This window comes from Dromiciops gliroides, chromosome 1 (assembly GCF_019393635.1).
Source record: "Dromiciops gliroides isolate mDroGli1 chromosome 1, mDroGli1.pri, whole genome shotgun sequence".
Taxonomy (NCBI): Eukaryota; Metazoa; Chordata; class Mammalia; order Microbiotheria; family Microbiotheriidae; genus Dromiciops; species Dromiciops gliroides.
In genome coordinates, this window is record NC_057861.1 from 761,068,609 (window position 1) to 761,075,584 (window position 6,976).

Below are 6,976 nucleotides of genomic sequence, written 5' to 3' on the forward strand. Positions count from 1 at the left end.
AGCGTGAGGTGCTAAGGGCCTGTTCCAGAGTGGGGACAGGGTCCAAGGAGAGAAGGGGATGTATTGGGGAGAAAGAAGAAGGTGAAATTGACAGGCCTTGGCACCATATTGGATAAGGGGGAGTGAGAGATAGTAAGGAATCCAGGATGGCTCCTAGGTTAGGAGCCTGCCTGGGGGAGGTGGGCATGGTGGTGCCCTCAGCAATGATAGGAAAGGTGCAGAGGCTGGGTTCAGGGGCAAAGATAAGGAGTTCTATTTTGGACAGGTCAGGTTAAAGACGTCTACCCAACATCTAATTGGAGATGGAAGCCTGTGGTGTCAGAGGGAGGTCTGGGCTGGACAAGGATATATGGGAATCATCGGAATGCAGACAATAATTGACCCTCTGGGTGAGGTCACCAGGTGAAGCAGAATGGAGGACAGAAAGGAGGGGCCCAGACAGAGCCCTGGGGGACAGGTGACCCAGTGGCAGGTGGAGCCAGAGGAAGAACAGATGGGGAAAACCCAGAGAGCCTCAGGGGCTGTAGACTGAGAGAAGGCCAGGCGCCTGGGCATCTCAGAGAGGCCATTGGCGAAGGCTGCGGCCTCCCTGGCGACAGAGCCCTGGCAGGAGCCCAGTGAGGCACGTTTGTAGCCCATTCTACTTGACTCTGTGTCTTGGTCGGGAGGATCGGGCCTTCCTTTTCCTCTTAGAGGAGGTAGTGAGGGAGGGAATTAGCAGAAAGGGGAAAAAGGAGGAACACGGAGAAGAGGCCCAGCCCTCAGCAGAGCAGGCTCCGTGTCGGTGCCTCCAGTTCTTACCCAGAAACCTTTTCTTTTCCATTTAAAAAAATGAAAATATTGACCTTGTGCAGGTATCTCGTTCAAACATTTTAAAATAAAACAGTTTCTAAAAAAGGGCTGGCCTCTCAAATATATTCAACCTTTCTCCTTCCTCTTGATTGTAAGATACAACCATGGTGGGCAGCTAGGTGCAGTGGATAAAGCACTGGGCCTGGATTCAGGAGGACCTGAGTTTAAATCCGGCCTCAGACACTTGACACTTACTGTATGACCCTGGGCAAGTCACTTAACCCTCATTGCTCAAAAAAAAAAAATACAGCAGACAAATGTTCCTGGTTTGAAACCTTTTTCTTCTTCCTTTCACTGACATCACTTAGATTTTTCCTTGGTTTTGAATGATATTTAAAATGTTTCTTTTATATCTGTAAAGGGTTGCTCAGTAAAGGTGAATCATAGTCTAGCCAGCTCCCATCATAAATCTCAAATTGAAAAGATGTTATTCCTGTGATTTTGCTGTGGTTCACATGACTTAACCAGGAGCTTAAGAATTCACAGCCCGTTCGATAGGGTTTGGAGAATACAGACCTCATTTTCTCTTTCATCTGCTTGAAATAATTTTGACTGGTGGAGATAGGGATGTGAAGGTGATGGGGCCCCTTGGATGACTTTGAGGGGATGGATGTCCAAAAAAACACCCTGGGGGGGGGGAGCGGGTTCCTAAGGGCACAGCCACATGGTACTGGCTCTGAAGTTCAACTTGGCCTTCAGATGGGAGTTTGGATCAGGGGCCTCGCAGACATGGAGGTGGTTCAGAAGTGGACAGAGCCTGGACCCAGAGTCAGGAAGGCCTGCTTTAAACCCACTCTGAAGCACTCCTGTGTCTCTGGGAACCTCTGCCTGCCTCAGTTTTCTCATCCATAAAATAGGCATAGTCATAGCACTGTGTGAAACGAATGAGGTGATATTTGCTCAGCACTCGGGGCACTACACCAGTGCCGGTTGTTATTGTGGATCAGAGCCTCATGGGATGGGGGAGGTGGGGAAGGGCCCCCAGCCCTCCCTTCCAGCAGAGGAGCCGAGGGAGGGGGGGGGAGGCTCCCGTGAGCGCATGAGCCCGTCCCCTCTGGCTTCTCTCCCCTTCTCGCTAGATTCTGGGGCGCGGCTGCCCCCCTCTGGCCAACACGCAGTAATCCTCTTCTCAGCCCTGTGAGGACAGTTCAGCTCTCTTCCTTCCATGGCAAAAGATGAAAACTTCCTGTCCCCTGCTCTCCGGGCCGTGGGTCCGCCACGCCATCGATGGCCCCTGCTGGGTTTCTGTCCAGATCTGGGACCAGCAAATTCCTTTTCTGTCTGAAGCATTTGGGGAGCATTTAAGCTTCCTGAAGAAATGGCATGTCGGGGACAGAGAGCAGGGCTGTACAAACTCTGTTGCAAGCTCCCGGCTTGCGTCAGGGGGAAGGGAGCACTATAGGAAGGGTTTGGATTTCTTTATGCACTTAGTGCCTACTGTGTGACTTTCCTAACCTGTAAAATGGGAATCATAGCTCCACCCCCCAGGCTTACGGTGAGGATCAGAGGAGATATTTGTGAAGTGCTTCAGACAGTGCCTGGCACACAGTAGGAGCTTAATAAGTGCACATGCGTTCCCCATCTGGCACATAGTTGGTGCTTAATAAGTGCACAATCTCTATCTGACACATAGTAGGTGCTTAATAAGTACGCAGTTCCCTACCTGCCACGTAGTTGGTGCTTAATAAGTGCATGTAACCTACCTGGCATGTAGTGCTTAATAAGTGTACCGTCTCTATCTGACACATAGTAGTAGGAGCTTAATAAGTGCACATTCCTCTCCCTTTTCATGCCAGTCTACTCATATAGCCCCACCCTCATGCAGACCTTCATCACTTCTCACTTAGACTATTGCAATCCACTTGTAGTTGGGCTCCCTTCTTCCATTATGTCCCATTTCCTATCCTTCCTCCATTCAGTTTCCAAAACAATCTTCCTTAAGCATGTCTAATCATGTCACTCCTTTAGTCAAGAATCTTCAGTGGCTCCCTATTAACTCTGATAAAGAGGATTTTGGCTTGGCATTTAAAGGCAAGCCTAATCAACAAGCATCCGTTAAGTGGGGAGGATACAAAGAAAGGGAGTCACTAGAATTTATTAAATGGGGTGGGGGGACCACGGGGTACATGGACAGACCTTTAGGAAGATCAGTTTGACAGCTGAGTGGTTAATGGACTGGAGAGGGCAAGGATTCAGGCAGGAAGATCCCGGAGCTTTTTTTTTGTTCAGTCATTTCAATCACATCCAAGTCCCCATGACCCCATTGAGGGTTTTCTTGCCAAAGATGCTGGAGCGATTCGCCATTCCTTCTCAGCTCAGCTCATTTTACAGATGAGGGAATCGAGGCAAACAGGGTGAAGTGACTTGCCCAGGGTCACGCAGCTAGGAAGTGTCTTCCTGAGTCTAGCCCTGGCACTTTATGCATTCCCCCTCCCCAGCCTCCAGCCGGTGATTGTAGTAGTCCAGGCTTGGGGTGATGAGGATCTGCTCCGGGCTGGTGGTTGTGTCAGAAGAGAGAAGGGGGCACGTTTGAGAGAGATTAGGAAGGTGAGATCAACAGGCCTCGGTGCCATCTTGGATCTGGGAGTGGGAGAGAGGGAGGAAGCTGTGATGCCTCTGAGGATCAAGCTTGAGAGACTGGAAGGAGGTGGGGGGGGGGCCCTCTCAGTCAGTAGGTAGAGGGGGCAGAGTTTGGGGGGAAGGATAACAAGTTATGCATCAGGCACCCGACTTGAGATGCCTGAAAGGCTGTCGGAGACCAGACGCTGGAGGCAGCCAGTCGGTCTAGCATTTATTAAGTGCCTGCTGTTTGCCAGGCATTGGCCTAAGTGCCAGGGATTAAAAAAATAGCAGCCAGTCCTTGCTCTTCCCAGTCTAATTGGGGTGGGGGGACCGCATGCCAGCAAACGTGGGCAAACAAAATATTGACAGCGTGAATTGGGCACTCTCTCCAAGGAAGACTGGGAAGGAAGTGGAGGCACCTGTGTGGACGGCTCTCTGGGAGTATGGCCACAGAAAGCCGGAGGGTCATGGGACGATAGCTGGTCAGGACACACGGGTCACAGGAGGGGTTTCAAGGCATCTGGGAAGCGGCTCCCAGACAGGGAGAGAGCCCAGATGAGTGAGAGGGAGCGGTGGGCGTGTTGGAGAGAATGGGATGGGAGGCCCTCTCTGTCCCGTCGCACCCCTCTGACACTGCTGAGCCCAGGGCACTTTCCCCGGGGCTCTGCTCTGGCTCTGGCCTTGGCGCCTGAGGCCTTTTCCAGCCGGGCCTTGCCAGGCCTACTTTGCGTTACTGCCCCCCATTCATTCTTCATTTCAGCCACGTGGGCCAAGTCGGTGTTCCCTAGACTTAGGACTCTGTCTCCCTCCTTCAGACCCTTGCCCAGACACTTCCTCTGACTCCCAGAGTCCTTAGCCTCCATTGTCTTTCAGAACCCTTTTCTCACTCCCCTTTTTTTTGTCCCTTCTCTCCCTCTTCTGCGTGGCCTGCTTCTTGGCTCTAGTTCTGTCTGCGTACCGTGCACTTGGCAGATGGCCTTAGGTGCCCGGCCACTCAATAATTCTTCACCGAATGACTGGGTGGAGATCTTAGGAACATGAGAAGGTAAACTGTAGAATTGCTTTTGGGAAGGCAGTCAGTCACTCTGTCATCTCTTCCGTTCTTTTCAGAACCCTTGAAATGCTGACCCCTGATTCTCTGGTTTTATCAGCCTTAGTCTGGTCAGCCCTACCTGTTCTTCCCTTTTCTTCCTCCCGGCAAGTTTCCTCTATCTAACCCCAAGGCAGCAGTTTTTGTTCCTCATGTGACTCGAGCTCTCCAGAAACTCCAGCAGATCTGTTCCATTTCGTGTCTGTTTGTTGTCCTTTAGGTTAGTGTAGACAAGCCTGTCAAGGGACAGCTAAGTAGCACAGGGGATAAAACACTGGCCCTGGAGTCAGGAGGACCTGAGTTCAAATTTCACCTCAGACACTAGCTGGGTGACCCTGGGCAAGTCACTTAACCCCGATTACCTTAAATATCTGGGGCCATCTCCCATCATCCTGATCTATGTCTTACTACTGGACCCAGATGGCTCTGGAGGAGAGAGTGACATCGCTGGCCTTGCCCAGCCCTCCCTCAGTTAAATCCAATTCAGTGCAAGTCATGGCATCACCCCATGTCTGCCTGCCCATCCACCTGTTGGTTTCTCTCCTTTCTAGCTCTGCTACTGGCATTTAACCTGCAAATATGTGACCAAGGAGGGAAGTCCCTCAGGCATTGTTTAGGTGAGCTTCCAGCCCCAAGCCCCAAGCCGACTCGAATCTCTGTTCTTCAGCAGCTCAGGTTGTCCAGGGTCTCCAGACCCCTGAGTGACAGGGCCAGCCCTTGAGCCCTGCAAACTCTGCACTTCACCCACTGACTTTTGTATTTACTACCTCAGTCGCCCCTTATAGATGTCATCTGACACCTGCCAAACATTCTTTAATGTTAACCTGCATCTATTTCATGACCTCAAACGAGAGAATGAGCAAAAAGAAGGGAAGGTGAAAGAGAAGACAAGGGAGCTCTTAGATGAACACAGGTTACGTGATGACACCTGCACGGATTCATTTAGAGCAACCCTGCGTTCACGGCTCGTCTTCCCATTAATCACGCTCTCTTCTCTGTGTGTGTTGCAGGCCTGGGGAGGGGGTATCTTGGGGAGAGGGAATAGATTTATAAAGGAGGACGTCTCTGCCCACCCACAAACCCTGTGTTTGTGGGCTAGAGTGGACCAAGCAGTGCTTGGTACCCGACTCCCGCAGAAGAGTTTTCCCGTCACCCTCACTTATGTCAGCTCGGTGCAAGTTCTGTCGGCTGAGAGCCCCGAGAAGCCCTTTGACCTTTGGGGTGATGACACTTCTGTGGCTGTTCTGGATCCTCATTAGCCATTTATTTGGAAACTCAGAAGAAATATGGCTCCCAGTTGTGGTGAGGAAACAGATGTCTGACCGAGAAGTTATGGACAGTAGTGTCAACTCAAATGGTTTCCGATTTATTGGGTTCTGTGTATTATAAGAGGAGGAATAGCTAGTATTTACAGGGGCATCTGGGGGCATCATGGTGCACAGAGCACTGGACCTGGAGTCAGGAAGACCTGAGTTCAAATCTGGCCTCTGACACTTCCTAGCGGGGTGATCCTGGGCAAGTCACTTTACCCTATTTGCCTCCGTTTCCTCGTCTATAAAATGAGCTAGAGAAGAGAATGGCAAAGAGCTCCAGCGTCTCGGCCAAGAAGACCCCCATGGGGTCATGGAGAGTTAGACGTGAGTCCAAAAGGCCTGAATGACCAGGGCAGCATTGACATGGTGCCCACTGGGCGCCCGCACGATGCTACGTGCCCAGTAGCCATGATCCTTCCCGTCTGGCCCTCACAAGGACCCTGGCAGGCAAATGCTCCCCCAAGCAAGTCTTTCGGGTGATCCCATCACCTACTGTGGGTCATCTTGTTGACCAAAAAAGTGAAGGACTGAAGTGTTGTTTTGCTTTTGCAAAACGAGAATTCAATTTGAAATGTAGACGAGCAGAATTACTCACATTTGGGATTTTTTCAGAAGGTTAACATTTGATCATTTACAGGGTCATGAAATGTTGCTCAGGAAGGAAACCTTAGGGATCCTCTCATTTAAGCTCCTGTTTTGTCAGGAAGAAACTGAGGCCCCCAAAAGTTCCACTGGGAACAAGAGCTGGGGTTCAAACCCAGGGCCCCCCCACCAAACCTGGGCACCTCTAAGCTCCAGCACCCCAGTGCCTATGGGAAGTACAGTACAGTGAAGTGCACCCAAGTCCCTGCCATGTGGCACAGGTGTACTGTGCATGTACGTGTACACAGAACATGTGTGTACAACTACAGAGATAAACGTGTATAATGGGCACAAGATGTGTGGCGTTATATAGGGTGTGTCATACATGTAGTGCGCATTACACATTATAACCTGTGTGGTATGTGTGTACATGTACATGTGTACAGATTTCTAGTGTGTGATTATAATGCACGTGCACATATTATGTGTGTACATGTACATGTGTACAGATTTCTAGTGTGTGATTATAATGCACGTGCACATATTATATGTGTACATGTACATGTGTACAGATTTC

At 50.5% G+C, this 6,976-nt stretch overlaps 1 protein-coding gene across 1 annotated transcript in view; it reads left to right on the forward strand.

The window, feature by feature from the left end:
- The window catches only part of LOC122737067 (centromere protein P), a 194,273-nt gene that overhangs the window by 66,330 nt on the left and 120,967 nt on the right, over window positions 1-6,976 (forward strand). The gene's annotated exons all lie outside the window — the stretch shown is intronic.